The following is a 14569-nucleotide window of genomic DNA, read 5'->3' on the forward strand; positions in this document are numbered from 1 at the left end:
CGGGTCATGGCGCATGTCAGACCGACGAGGGTGCGGCAGCAACTCGAAGACTTAAACCGCGCCACACAAGGGCGGATCCATCCTTTCATCGCTCGATCGTATTTTCTCCCTGGTACCTGATTGCCGTACCAACTCCACATTTTCCCGGTTCCCTTATCGCCCGACGATCGGATCTTTTCCATCCTCGTTCGCGCGATTTCAATGAGTGCTTTTGTACAGGAACGACATTCTTTGCTCGATTCTATAAAGATGGGGAAGAAAAAAGAGGATAGGTATGTGATTTTAAAACTGCTATTTTTATCGGCAAGAAAAATATATACTTGAGCGGTAATCTGCGCAATAGAAAATTTCGATAAAGTGAAATTATATTCGTTGCTAAGTGTATTGAAGTGAATAATTTTTATATAAAAACAGTTGCTACGTAATTTTCTTATCTCAAATTATAAAGAGAGAGTCATCTGTCTTTAAAAAAATTTTAAAGGGGAGGGAAAAATTATGATAATTTTTTACATTTTAATTATTATCTTTCCATCACTCGATACTCTCAATCTTGATATTCGAAATTTGTATGATATAAGTAGTTTGCTAACAATAAGTATTGCAAGAAATTTCCATTAATTTTACTCTTTATTACTTTTATATTAATTTGTCATGATACGATTTTACCGGTTATTTTAATTTATCTCTTATTTTTATATACAAATTTATCAATTTAATATTTTATTATAAATCAATGAATATAAACATATATCCATTTTGCTTTTATGTATATATATATATATATATATATATATATATATATATATATATATCTGCTAAAAAGCATTACGTTATCATTACGTCATTAAATATTAAAGATATGCACTTTAATTAATCTGTTGATGCATTTGTACATATTGCAATCGAATATTGCGAGATCTTCAATATATTTGCATAGCATACCATGTTTATTCGCAATTATTCTTGTGCGTCATGCAATTTATAATAAATTCTGTCAACATCCACCCATCTGTTTATTTTCTGTCTGTCTTCTCAATTATATTTAATTGACTTTCTAGCATCAGAGACAAAGCAAATATACCGGAATCCTAATCTGAACTACACTGTGCGATACAGCAACAACTAACAGTGTACGAGCTGTCCCTAACTTAGGATTTGGTTGTTCCTCTCTCTCTCTCTCTCTCTCTCTTTCTTCCCTTTCTCCTCCCCCTTTCACTCCTTTTCTCTCTCTCTCTCTCGTCAAGGTCTACGAAGTTTCTGCGTCACGGGAGATAGTTCGAGGAGAATGGTAATAATTGAGCCGAATTTGTCTACCATCTGACGATCTACGATCGCTGGAGATAACGCGATTAATTTCACCGGGATATAACCCGATCTATATGCGCGGAGATAACAATGAATCGATAACCCAAGTAAATTGGTATGTCATATTCAAGCCCAGTATTTACATAACGCGAAATCTGCGCGAAACGCGCACGAAACTCGTCGTTATGTCTTTCCTTTTTATTTTCAAACTCTCGCCTTTCCCGAATCATGGTAGACATAGAATACGATTCAGGTCAGGCTCAACCGAGGTAAACGATAACGACGCAAAACTCCAAAGCACATGAATACAGAACGCAAACGAAAACTCGACGAGCAAACTGAAAGATAAACGTATCGGAATCGGAAATCACCATGAGTTTCAAAATTCAAACGTCAGAATTGAGATTGCTCCAAGTTTCTCAATCGTGAATTTACTCGATGTTTGATAAATAACGATGGTCATCTATCCAGCTAAATTGCTAGCGAATTCCGACAGCCGACTTTACCACTACACGGATAGATTAGATCGGATATAATTAATTGTGTTTATGACCGTTCGACCTGACGCCAATCGATAAAAGCATTGAATAAAGCTGATGATAGGGTCTTCGCGTGATAAATATGATAAATGTGCGTGTAATATAACGCACACTAATGTTATAATAAATAAATACTGGTATAGAAAGAGGAATTATGTCGGATGTTTCAGCAAGAATTAACACACACATATGCGCCATGATAGTAAAATAAAAGAAAAATACAAGCTGCGTTTCTAATATATATATATACATGTAAATATTTAAAAAGATGTAAGTATTAGCGCACATGCATATTGCATGCATTTATTTCTTGCTCAAATATAGCTATACGCATTGCACGCTATTGTAAAATTAAAACAATACGTAGATTAATTACGTTTACGGTCCCTATAGACGACCTCACCGAAAGGATTATATGCGTATCTCTGACTACTTTAATTTTGGTTTTTAATTCCGCGTTCAATCCGAAATACATATTTAATATAATATAATTCCTTCCGTAATTATTTCGTATCCGCATTCTAAGACCTCATATCTTCATGTTTTGCTATTAAAGCAAAGGGCTTATGACTGCTTTGTCCAAGGATTTCGTTCCCCCTTTTAAGCGGATCTTGAGTTGTTGGGGATTCATCAAGATTAAAAGACTAATAAATCGCTTTACAAATCAAGAAGTTCATTTTTAATCAATCGTAAACGCACGTGCAGCCGATAATGGAAAATAATATATGAGAAAAATATTCTTGATATTCTATTTATTATCTTTCTTTCTTTTTCAAATATAATATAAAACGCTAATTAATCGAACGTTAATTGCACGAATATTGGTTCTTTTTGACGATAGAGATGCGCAAGTACATAAGTTAAAAATCTTATTTTACATTATAATAATGTAATTAATTATTTTATATTTGTATTATTTAATTTAAAGATATTTAGTTTACGTTTGTGTTTATTTAATAGATTTGCTGAAATAGTCAATCTCTTAGTGTATTAATAATTATTTATACATCGTTTGCATGTTCAACAAGTTATAAAACTTAAATTAATAAAAAGTTAATAAAAATTTAAATTAATAAATTATAATGATTTATAAAAATAAATATGTATGAAAATAAATATACGTGCTTTACTAATTGTAGGAAAAATGAAATAAAAGGACGTGTTTTATATATTGTTGCACGAGAAGATTGAAATGCTCGACAAAAGATAGGTAATCGCGAAGAAGCTCGATAAAGGAAGAAATTGGCTACGTGACGCATTTTCCCGTATTGATATGAGAGAGCAGACATATAAAACGAATTGCGATAAGCGAGAAAATCAATCTGTCGAACAAGGGGGGATATGATATCGCAGAAATAGCATAAGAAACCGACCACAGAACGTATCGGGATTCTTGCCCTTTGACATCAATATTATTCATCTCAATGCGAAATTTTTGCTCGTGTCATGTTCATATATATCATTCATCAGCGTGAAATTTGTGCTTGTTCGATGAAATGTTGCCTGCAGTGTAAATGAAAGTAACCGAGAAAAGTTGTGAATGGCGCGAGATACGCGCGAAACGAATATCCTTTTGCAATATCGTACGTTATAAGCGACACTCGAGGACGAAGACAATGCGAGAAAAGCGATGTGTAACAACGAATATCCAGAAGTAATTTCAGTCACGTACAAACCGTTCTCTTTTCGTTTCCTGGCAAACAATCCCTCGTTTTACGAACAAAAATTCTGTACAAGTATTCGCATACGTAACAAACGCGCGCATGCGGGGGACAAATTTATAATAAAAATACTATAAAAGCGCGAAAGTAAATTTTCCATCGCAAGCAACGAGATTCGACGAGGTGAGAAGCATCCTACAAATTTTATCATGTTTATATCATTGAGAGACTATCGTAAGAGATGTATGTCCCCGTATGTCTATGGCGAGCACTTGTCACAAGTATTCTACTTATTTAGAAAAAAGTATAAAATCAAAGTTGGACAGATATCGACGAGGTAGGGGAAGATTCATACGCAATATCACGAGAAAGCGATTTAATCAGCGAAATATGTACGTACATTTCCATAAAATGAAAATATCGTCGCTAAAGCTGAGACAAAGGCCATTCGTAAGGTTCAAGCCATTTACAATTAGCGGCTATAAACTTTTAATAAACTCAAGGGTATATGCCGGATCACAGTGTTTTTTTATATTAATCGAATATATAATGCCGTTATATATCTTAGCAACAAGACAGAATTGTGCTTCGCATCTTATATCATTAGCTGTTTTAAATTTAAACCGCGTTCGAAGGATATTATATATCGATCGATTGACATGGCAATTTTATATTTAGCATTTGAAATACATCTCCTATATATTAAGAACTTTCTATATATCCCTGTAACTTGAGCGCGGAAAAAAGAAGATTTACTTGAGACCACGTACACGATCGAAGACATCGTATTTCACGAAGCTGAACGATGACACTGCGAAAAAACGTTATAAAGTCGGTTTATATGATGAAAGCCTCAATAAAGGTGCGATAGCAAAATTAAATCGGACATAATGACGGGAAACATTCGCAGATTATATTCCTTAGAGACGTCGAGACGTGGAAATACGCGCAGATAGAAATAAGAAACGACGTCCATCGTTCAAAAACGAGAAGGCCAATCTGTCAAGGAGACCGAAATGAACTCTAGACGACTACGCTAATTATAGAAACGTAAATTCGTGCGAGTTCGCACCTTAACTTCCCTAATGTATGCGCCAGACAAGATTTATGACGATAATTGCGACGTTACGGTCTGACGCGAGCCACATCGATCGATCATGAATCGTGACACGCGAGACAACTTGATGCATATTTACTTAAGCATATTCAAACGAGACGATGTGTGGTTATATCGGGTCCCGCTGCTGCTCGGCTTTCTCCCAATCTTAATGCGCGTCGCGCATTAAGGCATGATGCGTAAAAAAAAAAAGAGATTGACGGATTTGCGGAAGATTAAGGATCTGGTTTTATAACATCGACTCTGATGCTGATAACGCGATATCCTTTTGAATGATTTTCAATCTGCGGGAATTTCGTCTTTATATTTTATTTTTCCAACAAAAAAATTTCAAATTTTTTATTTTTTATTTTTGAATAGCAAGATAATTTTTCTTCCCTTTTTTTTTATGTACGTTTATTAAGAAACAGTAACATCGTTTTATTTAAATGAGATTTAAATTTGTTTATAAGTATATTTTTAAGAGTTCTTGATATCATTTCTAATTATTTCATAATCGTAATGACAATTACTGGAATAATTTTAGATGAAAAGTTGAATTAACATGTCTAAATATTCAGGAAATTTAAAGTTATGCAACCTGCATATAATTTTCTTCGTGTCCTTTTTGCGCAATGCATTCTAAAGTACGAGCTTGACATATAAGTAGTATAACTTGATGTATGTTCAAGTCGTACATGTCGAAGCTGTAAAATGACTGTCTTTATAATTCCAATTCGCTTTTTCTTGTACGCACAGGAGTATTATAATTAGTGCATCCTTTCAGAAGTACTTGCGTAAAATATGATCTGGGCATTCGCGTTTTGAATGCAACTATTATGAAGGGTCGTAAAAAAAGTACGGTATGGTGCTACTTTGGATTTTAATTTCATCTGCGCATTTCTATTTTATCATAAACATGTTACTGTTTTCTGTTTGTTTCTCTCAAAATGATATCAAGAGATCTTATAAAAAGAAGATCTTCAATTGTTCGCATTAAACATAAAGCTGCGTTGAAAGCCAAAGTGCTCTCAAACACAATGCATAACTGCATTTATACTCAAATGCTATGTAGTGCATTTTTGATCTATTATACTGCGATAGCAATAATTAATATTATATTTTTATTTCATTTATTTTTATAGTTATTTTACCAGCTAGGATAATTGATTTATCCATTGTTTTGCAATTGTATATTATTGAAGACATCAGTTTTATAAACCAGTTTTTACGCAAAACGACAACCTCATTTAAATATTTTAGTCATATTAATAACAATAACATTTAGGAAAATATCCATTGAATAATTAATTTTCTTTGATAAATATGCCGTAATGCATTAAGTTATGCAATAAATATGTAGTTAAACATTTCGGGGAAACAATGAGATATTTCTCTTCTGAAGGGGAGCAATAAAAAAAAAAAAATCATGCTGGGTTGTATGCGCGGTTGCACGCCACAATAAGAAATGATGCAGAAAATGAGAAGCAAAAAAAGAAAAGAAAGACACAATGATGAAGCATTATATATGTATATATCGTATAATGTACTATGTGTGATAATAAAATAAACCGAGATAAGCAAGAAAAAACTATAAGACTACTTTTTTCTAGCAGGAACCTTTCATAGCAGAAGCTATGTCAGATTAATGCACACGAAATATCATTTATAAATGTTACTTATTATTAGAGATATACATTCTTTATCTACTTACCCTATATATTGTATATATAGGGGGGGGGGGGGGATAATTATTTTCTATATATAAAGTGCGTGAAATAAATGAAAAAAAATGTGGTTACATTTCACCTAAATTAGACTAAAAATGTAATGTAAAAATACAGATATTGTTATCTCTTCGTAAAATCCAAATTACGATTCTTTATAGAACTTCATGTCTCAAGTCCGGAACACGAAATTGTCGAAGAACATCGAAAGTCTTACTTGTTATTAAGGAAATAAAAATCGAAAATCCTTTTTTTCCAGATTCTTACAATCGCTTTCTCGGTAGAGAAGCATCGTTTAAAAGGAAAAAAAAAAATCAAACTCTCTCCCCATACTGCTTATTATTAGATGTGTTTCTATGATTAAAGATAGAAAGCTATAAATACGCCTTTACACATATGTTTTATAAAGATTTCGTACATTCAATGTTTGTTTTATCTCTCTGAATGTTTTAGACTATAATTATTTCCGAGAAAGTTTTAATTGTTAATGAAAGAAATTTTCTTTCTATATTTATACTTCCTATACTTACAGAAATATTTATGTATGTACGAATTATAATAAAATTATAAAAATACATAAAAGAAGAATTTTATATAAAAATTGATTTATATATAAAAATATTAAATATATAATTTTAAACTTTTACTCATTTTTAAACTTATGTTTTTTTTATCTTTATTACATTTTTAACTTTAAATATTAACTATTATAAGTAATAACTATTGTTAACATTAATTTAAAACTTCTTTTTATGCAATTTAAATTGCAAATTAAATTTTATACCAATCAATCTGTACTAATTTTATATAATTTTGCAACATTAAATGTTTTATTTGTTTATATAGATAATCACAACTATGTAATATATATATATATATATATACATATATGCTTTATATTATATAAATATTCAATATATAATAAAAATATAAAATATGCAAGTAACTAAAATCTAAAGGTACAGTAGAAAATAAAATTTAATTTTTATGTAGGAGAACCAGTAGAAGAATACTGAAAATATTAGATTTATACGATTAGATATTTATAATATCTCCAAAGTATAATATACATATATATGTAGTAATAGTGTATATATATATACGTAGTAATATATATATTTCAATATTATTATTTATTTTCCGACTTTTTAAAATAATTATATGCAAACGCAATTTTTTTCAAATTTTAAAATAAGTAAAAATCAAATTTATTGTTTACAACTAAAAGATTTTATAAGTATATATCAAAAACATAAAACAATAGAATTTTTTCTTTTTGAATACTTTAGTGTGCTAATATTTAATTTGGGAAAGAATTTTAATTTAATATGATTCTAGATTGTGGAAATAATTATTGAGAGGGTAATGTTATTTTGCTTCAACTACATTCTTTTGCCATTAGATATTTGATCAGAATTGAATAGAACTCAAAAATTTTTTCGGATGTCTATATTATTTTCTAAAACCCAATACATTTTTTTAAAACAAACTGCTCCCTATATACTCTCAAAACATACATATTTCAATATGCGAATATATAAATAAGGTATACATATGTATATCTTTTCATATTTTCCTGCCGCTCCACAATGCGTGCACTGGCATTTTCCAACGTAAAAATAGCAAATGATGAGTGACATTGATTTAAGCGGAAAAATGCTCGGAAATTAACAAAGTATCCCTGTTTTGATATTCAGTGATGCATCGTGCGGCGGGAGATCGCGGTTTTGGTCGAGAAAATTTGAATTTTAAATTCGCATGCACACGCGAGACACGCTTCCTCTCGCATGCAGACCACACGTTCGTTTACCCCTTTACCTCACAGCGTCCTGTCGTGCGTGACAAGCCTGTCATGCGGTATTCGATAACTTCCTTCATGCGTTCGGTCGGACACGTTCCTCTTTGAACAACGCTCGGAGAGCAACGAGAAGCGCATCGTGAATTAGCATACGGATGTCCGCGAGAGAGAATGAAAAGAAAGTCGCGCGAGGAATGCGATAGTGTCACGTGCGCGAATCGCAAGGTAACATACACGAGCAACGTGATCGTGTGCGTGGTGAAAATAAAGCGCGAGTTCTCCAGGATCAGCGAGAAGAAAACGCGTCTTCGCGAGGCGAACACGCACTGCTCCGAGGATGAGAGGCGGCACACACGGCCGTGACTACTTTGGCGTCGCGACGCCGGCGACGAGTACGACGACCACTACGACAATGACGACGTCGACGTCGACGTCGACGCTACTAGCGACCGGTAGTTCATGGGGGTAAGGGGGAAATGTAAAGGGGATGCGCATGCGTGTCTCTTCTCTCTCACGGCTCTCGAGTCCGATTAAACGCAGGTTTCTTCCACGTTGTAGTCTCCCCGTGACAGATTCCTATTCCATCTCGCATCATTATCGCGATCGGGCAAGCGAGAACTTGTCGGAGAATTCTTTTGATAAAAAATTGTTGAATCTAAGCTGTCCTTTTTATGATCGTACGTATCTTTCCGATTCACGAAACGTTCGTATTCGAGATGTAAAAATTAAAATATATCAAACTATTTTTGAAAATCTCTCGTTTTGTTATATTACATTAAGCTTGAATTACGCAATACAAGTTTCATTGAGAAAGAGTAGATTGCTACAATGAAGTATATTGAATGCCATCGTGTCGCTCATTGGCATGCAAATGAAATATAATTAATTGTACTGAGATGAATTACATATATATATAAATAGAAAAGCAATTAGAAAATAAATTAGAATATTTTTATGAATCACACTTCGACGTACAATGTTTAGTTAAGCGTAGTTTAATTTTGCAAAGTTAATTAAAATCCATACAGCATACGACATTGATAAAACTGATCATATAAAAAACAAATTAATTAAATAACATAATCCAAAAGTCGTTATTTTTATCGAGATTTATCTTTTATCCTTTTCATCTTGTGCTTAACGTAACAATTTTTTATTTACGAATTTTCTCACAGATGTGACAATTTGCCCAAGGGTCAGGCATCCTGTCGCAAGCACTATCAACCTAGTCGCTCTATTTCGCTTGGCACTATACCATGAAGTACATTTTGGGTTTTATAGGAGAGGCTCTTCTCGCCACTCTTCAGTTCCAGTCTACATTGCTCCACATAAAAATACACACACACACAAAGAAAGAATGAAATTTCACCACGATGTACTGTTACTTCGCTTTTATTTCGTTTCCTAACAACAATTGTCGCGGAATAGCACAACTCAGAAATTGGAATCAGTCATTTTTCCTACTTATATAAATAACAAAGTGATTTATTCTATATACTCTATCTGTTATATAATAAATATATCAATATAAAAATATATATTACGATATAAAGCTAATATGTATGATGAGATATCGATAAAGATAAATGCTCGATTAGAAAAAGGCATATAATATAAATATGCTAATTTCCATTGTAAAATTTCATTTAGATGAACGTAATGAATCAAATTTTTCACGAATTTTTTCTTTCGCGCGAATTCGTGTTCTCTGTAAATATGGTAATTGAACCATGAAGTTTCAAGTAGGCACTCAATCACTTCAGAATTTCAATAACGTGTCTTTTCCCGAGTTTGGTTCATCTTTCGACAACTTGTGACTTATCGGTTCTTTTTGTTTATATACAAGAAAAAACAAGAAGAAATATAGATCATAATTTGTATCAAGAAAATTGCCGATACTCTTCGAAAAGACCATCGGATATAAAATATAAGCCCCGGGTGTTGCGTATAATATATTACAATGCACATCAGAATTTTGTGTAAAGTGTGATATTTCGGAACATGGCACGCGTGTGTGAATCGAATCAAGTGCTTCGGCAATGGAAAAGTTTCGAGAAGCTCTATTGCTAGTAGAGAATATTGCTCCGTTATGCTTCCCCTGAAATTTTGATAAAAATGCACGAACAAATACGTGGGTTGTTCACATTTCCATTGATTAAACTTTCAGCAACTAATGCTTGTGCAATGGGATCACTCGCACGTGTTTTAAAAATTTGTCGAAATGCATCGAATTTGAAAATTCATGGAATAATATTGCTACTATGGTCTCATGTTACATTATAATTTTTATTTCTGTGTATGGAAATGATTTTATATCAAAAAATTCATACCGATTATATATATGCTGTATAATAGTAAAGCTACACTTGCATATTATAAATTTTTTTTAAAAAAGAATACATTTCTCTCTCTTTCTCTTTTATTATAAGAGAAGAACGTTATATTATAAAACTTAAAATACTCTATTATGGGAATGTATGTATGTTTCCGGAATAGTAATCTATTCTATTTATATATAAAAAAAATTTGCTGCTTTTTGTTAAAATATCTTTTATGCAAACACGATTCCAGATTAATTAAAAGGCTTAATCGATTACGATAAGCCAATGTAGATATCATTCAACAGCGTAAATTGATGCTAAGTAAACAGGAAACTAGGAAGGCCAATTTACCAATTTAGTTTAATGGAAATGCTTCGAAACTATTAAATTAGTATCTTGCAACGTCTTCAAAGAAGCGAATGTTTAATGTTTAATCCAACTTGGCAGTCTTCGATAATTCAAATTTGCTGATTAGGAATTGCTAAATTATTAAGAAGACGAAGTTTGTCACCGACAAAATATGCATTGCACTTTAAAATGGCTTCTGCAAACGCCTCAGATACTGTGACGCGTGAAGATCAACGATCGCACGTCAAGATTGAAACTTTTCGTGGCCAAAAATTCAACAGATATTCACAGTGCTTTGCGTGAAGCTTGAAACAAAGTTGCATTGTCCAAACAAGTCTATTTCTGTGCAGCAGTCAAGCAGTGAAAGACCCATCGGTTCAAAATTTTTCTTTTCTGCAAATCGTTCGTCAAAATATAGAATACCGTCTGATCACCAGAAATTTCATCCAATCTGCAGCGTTGCCACATTGTGCATTATTGAAATGATCCTCGTATTATATTCATTGAATAAGTCCCACTTATAATAATAAATTGCAAATAAGTTTAATAATTTTCTTAATTATAGCTTATAATGTTTTAATTCTTTGTCGAGCATGTAAAAATTATCATATACATCGTTACAACTTTATCAATATACACCATGTACGTTTGATGTGTGTCGAACGAATGTTTCTAGAGATAACTAAATAAAACTCTTCCTCTTCCCCCCTTTCTTCCCTACTGGTCATATTTCATGAGATTGTCAGATTTCATCAGCGTCGTTTTCTTTTCGCGAAGAAAATCATATTACGAGGTGTTCTTATTCCTGCAACATCACTTCGTCATGTTATTGCACACCATACATCATAAATCCGTTATTCTACGGACGTATATATATTGATACATACACACGGTCGCGCCATTGTCGGCACGTAAATTGATTGAGATGTTGTCGTGAGTAAATATACACGCGTATCTCAGTGTGCACGCACCCGACAGATCCTTCATGTTGCTGGTCACGAAAGGGTATGAATTATTATCGGATACACACACAAGATACACCGAGTTTGCTCGCTCGATTGCTCGGTCCTATAAATCGCGAAGGCTTCAATAGTAAGGATAAGCTCCGCAATTCAACGAATGATCGGTGATTTACTGTTCATCTTCGGACAGTTCCTTCTTATTTCCGAAATTCGATGGTATTACGATTAGAACAGAACAATAGTTTACTTTACAGATCCCCGTAGGGATAATAAAAAAAAAATCGAGTTTGTTGTGGGAGCGAAACGTATCATATATATATATATATATGCAAGTATATAAATGAGTAATAAATATATTTTTAATTATCAATTAATATTAGAATAAAACTTTGAAAATTTTCTATTGCTAATGCCATGAAATATGATTAATTATATATATATATGTAGAATTTTTATAATTTATTTGCACATTTATTATTCTGATCTATATGACTTTATTGTATGTGTATGTGTGTGAGCTAATTTTTATTATAGAGGAGAAAGAGATTTTGTATTTCTCTCTTTTATATTTTTTCAGTTTGCTTTATTAAGAATGAAACAAGACACACATCGAATATTATATTAAATCTTTCAAATACCGAAGATTTCATTATGCAAGGATATATCCATATATATTAATTTTCCATAAACTTTCATCAGTTAGATTTGTGTAATGTCAATTATTTTTCAAGAAAAGAATTGTATATGAATAAGTTAGATCATAAATTATATATAAATTACATACATAAATTTTACGCATATTTATGTATCGAAATATTCGCAACTTCCAACGGTAAAAATTGGATTGTACGCATTCACCCTAGAAAGGTAGAAAAGTTTCGTTGAACGTCACAAATAGCATACCCAAGTATATTCGGGATTGTCAATAGCTTTTAAATCAATACTTGCTACAGCGAATGGTTCATTCTATGTCGTCCAGTTTGTTGTTCGGCATTTCTATAACGTCTTATTTTTATAACGTCTCCATCTTGCTCTGCCCTTGCTTTTAAATCACGAATTGCTTAAAATTTATGCATGCTGGATTATTACTGCTTAAACTTTCGTACGTAATATATAAGTAATATATCTTTGTATGAAAATTTATGCAATAAGATTATAACTTGCAAGGAAAGGAAGAATAATCACCGTGAATAACAATTGAGAGATTACGATTTCAAGTTCTCCAAAGTTTCGATGTTCTCCCCGAAATTACCGATCGTCGTGAGATTTATTCAGTGAGAATAAGGTAACTGCGATTGTATAAATAAGGTGCGCGTGATTGCACATTGCACATCGAGTTTTAGCGCTACTAGATTAAACATTGATTGTAGCTCCAACCATGTTAAAGGAGCTCGTTTAAAATCCGCGAGTTTATGTTGTTTTTATGGAAAATATGTAATATATACGTGGAAAAAAATTTTAAGTTACAATACAATAGAAATGGATGAAAGAAAATCTGCAACACGCGCATTCGTTCTATTGAAAGGATCTAAACTTGAAACGATCACTCTTGACACTGAAAGTTGCGAAAAAGGAAACAAGAGAATCTCATAAAAGCTTCAGAAATACGTTGAAATCTCGAAGGCTTCTGTTTACGTATTCATATTTAAACTTATATTGACGTACGCTGTATAGTATAATATTGTGATATCATAAAAATACGATGTTTTTAGTTTTTTCAAATATTGCAAAAACACAAATTTGTAATCGTAAAATAAAAATTATATTTAAAAAAAAAATTATATCTTATTATTACGATTTAGTTGAAGTGCTCTTCCGTATGCAAATTTAGTAATTGTTACGCATGCGTGAGATATTCATAATTTTAAAATTTCGGATAAAATGTTAAATTTATTTTATTCGCACGCAAAATTAATATTTACATAAATTATTTATTTACGAAAGATAATTAGCAAAAAAATTATAGCAGTATGAAAACTCAGTAGCAAAAACAAAATGATTTCCCAGAATAAAAGATCGCAGGTTATTTGAATACTGTATGTAGATAAAGTAGCTTGCTTTTCGTAAAAAAAAAAAATAAAATAAAATAAAAATAAATAAAAAACTCGTAAAAACATTCTGTGAAGTCTGAGCGAAAAGTTCTTATAAAATGAATAATTGCACCGATGATTTATTATAAGTTGCTTTCATCAATTTCTACCGGAACTTATCAAGAATTTAATTTCTTTTAACCCACAATTTTTATGCCACTTTTTATATTGAAATAGTAATGTCTTGTTCGCGAAAATACTGAAAATATCTTGTGATTTATATAGCAGTTGCTTAAAGAAAAATTGTATGGATCAGCTATGACAGAACATTGTAAATCTAATACATTTTGAGATTCATAAATTTAACATTGCCCACCTGCACACTAATTACATCTTTTAAAATATAAAAATTAATGATTAATATATGAGTTAAAGTAAAGATTTGCTCTATATAATTAAAAGTTTTTTTCATGCAATTTTATGCACGATCATAATATTTTTGTGATACAGTCACTATAAAAAAAAGAATTAATTCGATATAAGATAAATGTTTCCAATTTTAAGATTAAATTATATTCTATAGAGCAAATCTTTACTTTAACTTATAAATTAATTGTTAATTTTATATCTTAAAAGGCTAAAAGTGTGCTTTATATGCAATGTCAAATTCATAAATCTTGAAATGTATTAGATTTATTAATTTTTGATGTAAAAAAGCGTTTAGAGTACGCAAAAATTAATATGTAATGTATCATTTATTTATATATCATTACGTTCTTTTT

General features: G+C 31.7%; 1 protein-coding gene across 1 annotated transcript in view; it reads right to left on the bottom strand.

Moving 5' to 3' along the window:
• The window catches only part of LOC138934226 (somatostatin receptor type 2), a 53989-nt gene extending 45537 nt beyond the window's left edge, over positions 1-8452 (bottom strand). Inside the window, exon 1 of the mRNA XM_070297731.1 lies at positions 8147-8452. The gene's annotated coding sequence lies outside the window, so the exon portion shown is untranslated. The remainder of the gene's footprint in view (positions 1-8146) is intronic.
• Between the last annotated feature and the right edge of the window lie 6117 nt (positions 8453-14569).

Source organism: Polyergus mexicanus, unplaced genomic scaffold, assembly GCF_030449975.1.
Source record: "Polyergus mexicanus isolate NDT 795.1 unplaced genomic scaffold, iyPolMexi1.0 SCAF_1, whole genome shotgun sequence".
In the NCBI taxonomy this organism is placed as follows: Eukaryota; Metazoa; Arthropoda; class Insecta; order Hymenoptera; family Formicidae; genus Polyergus; species Polyergus mexicanus.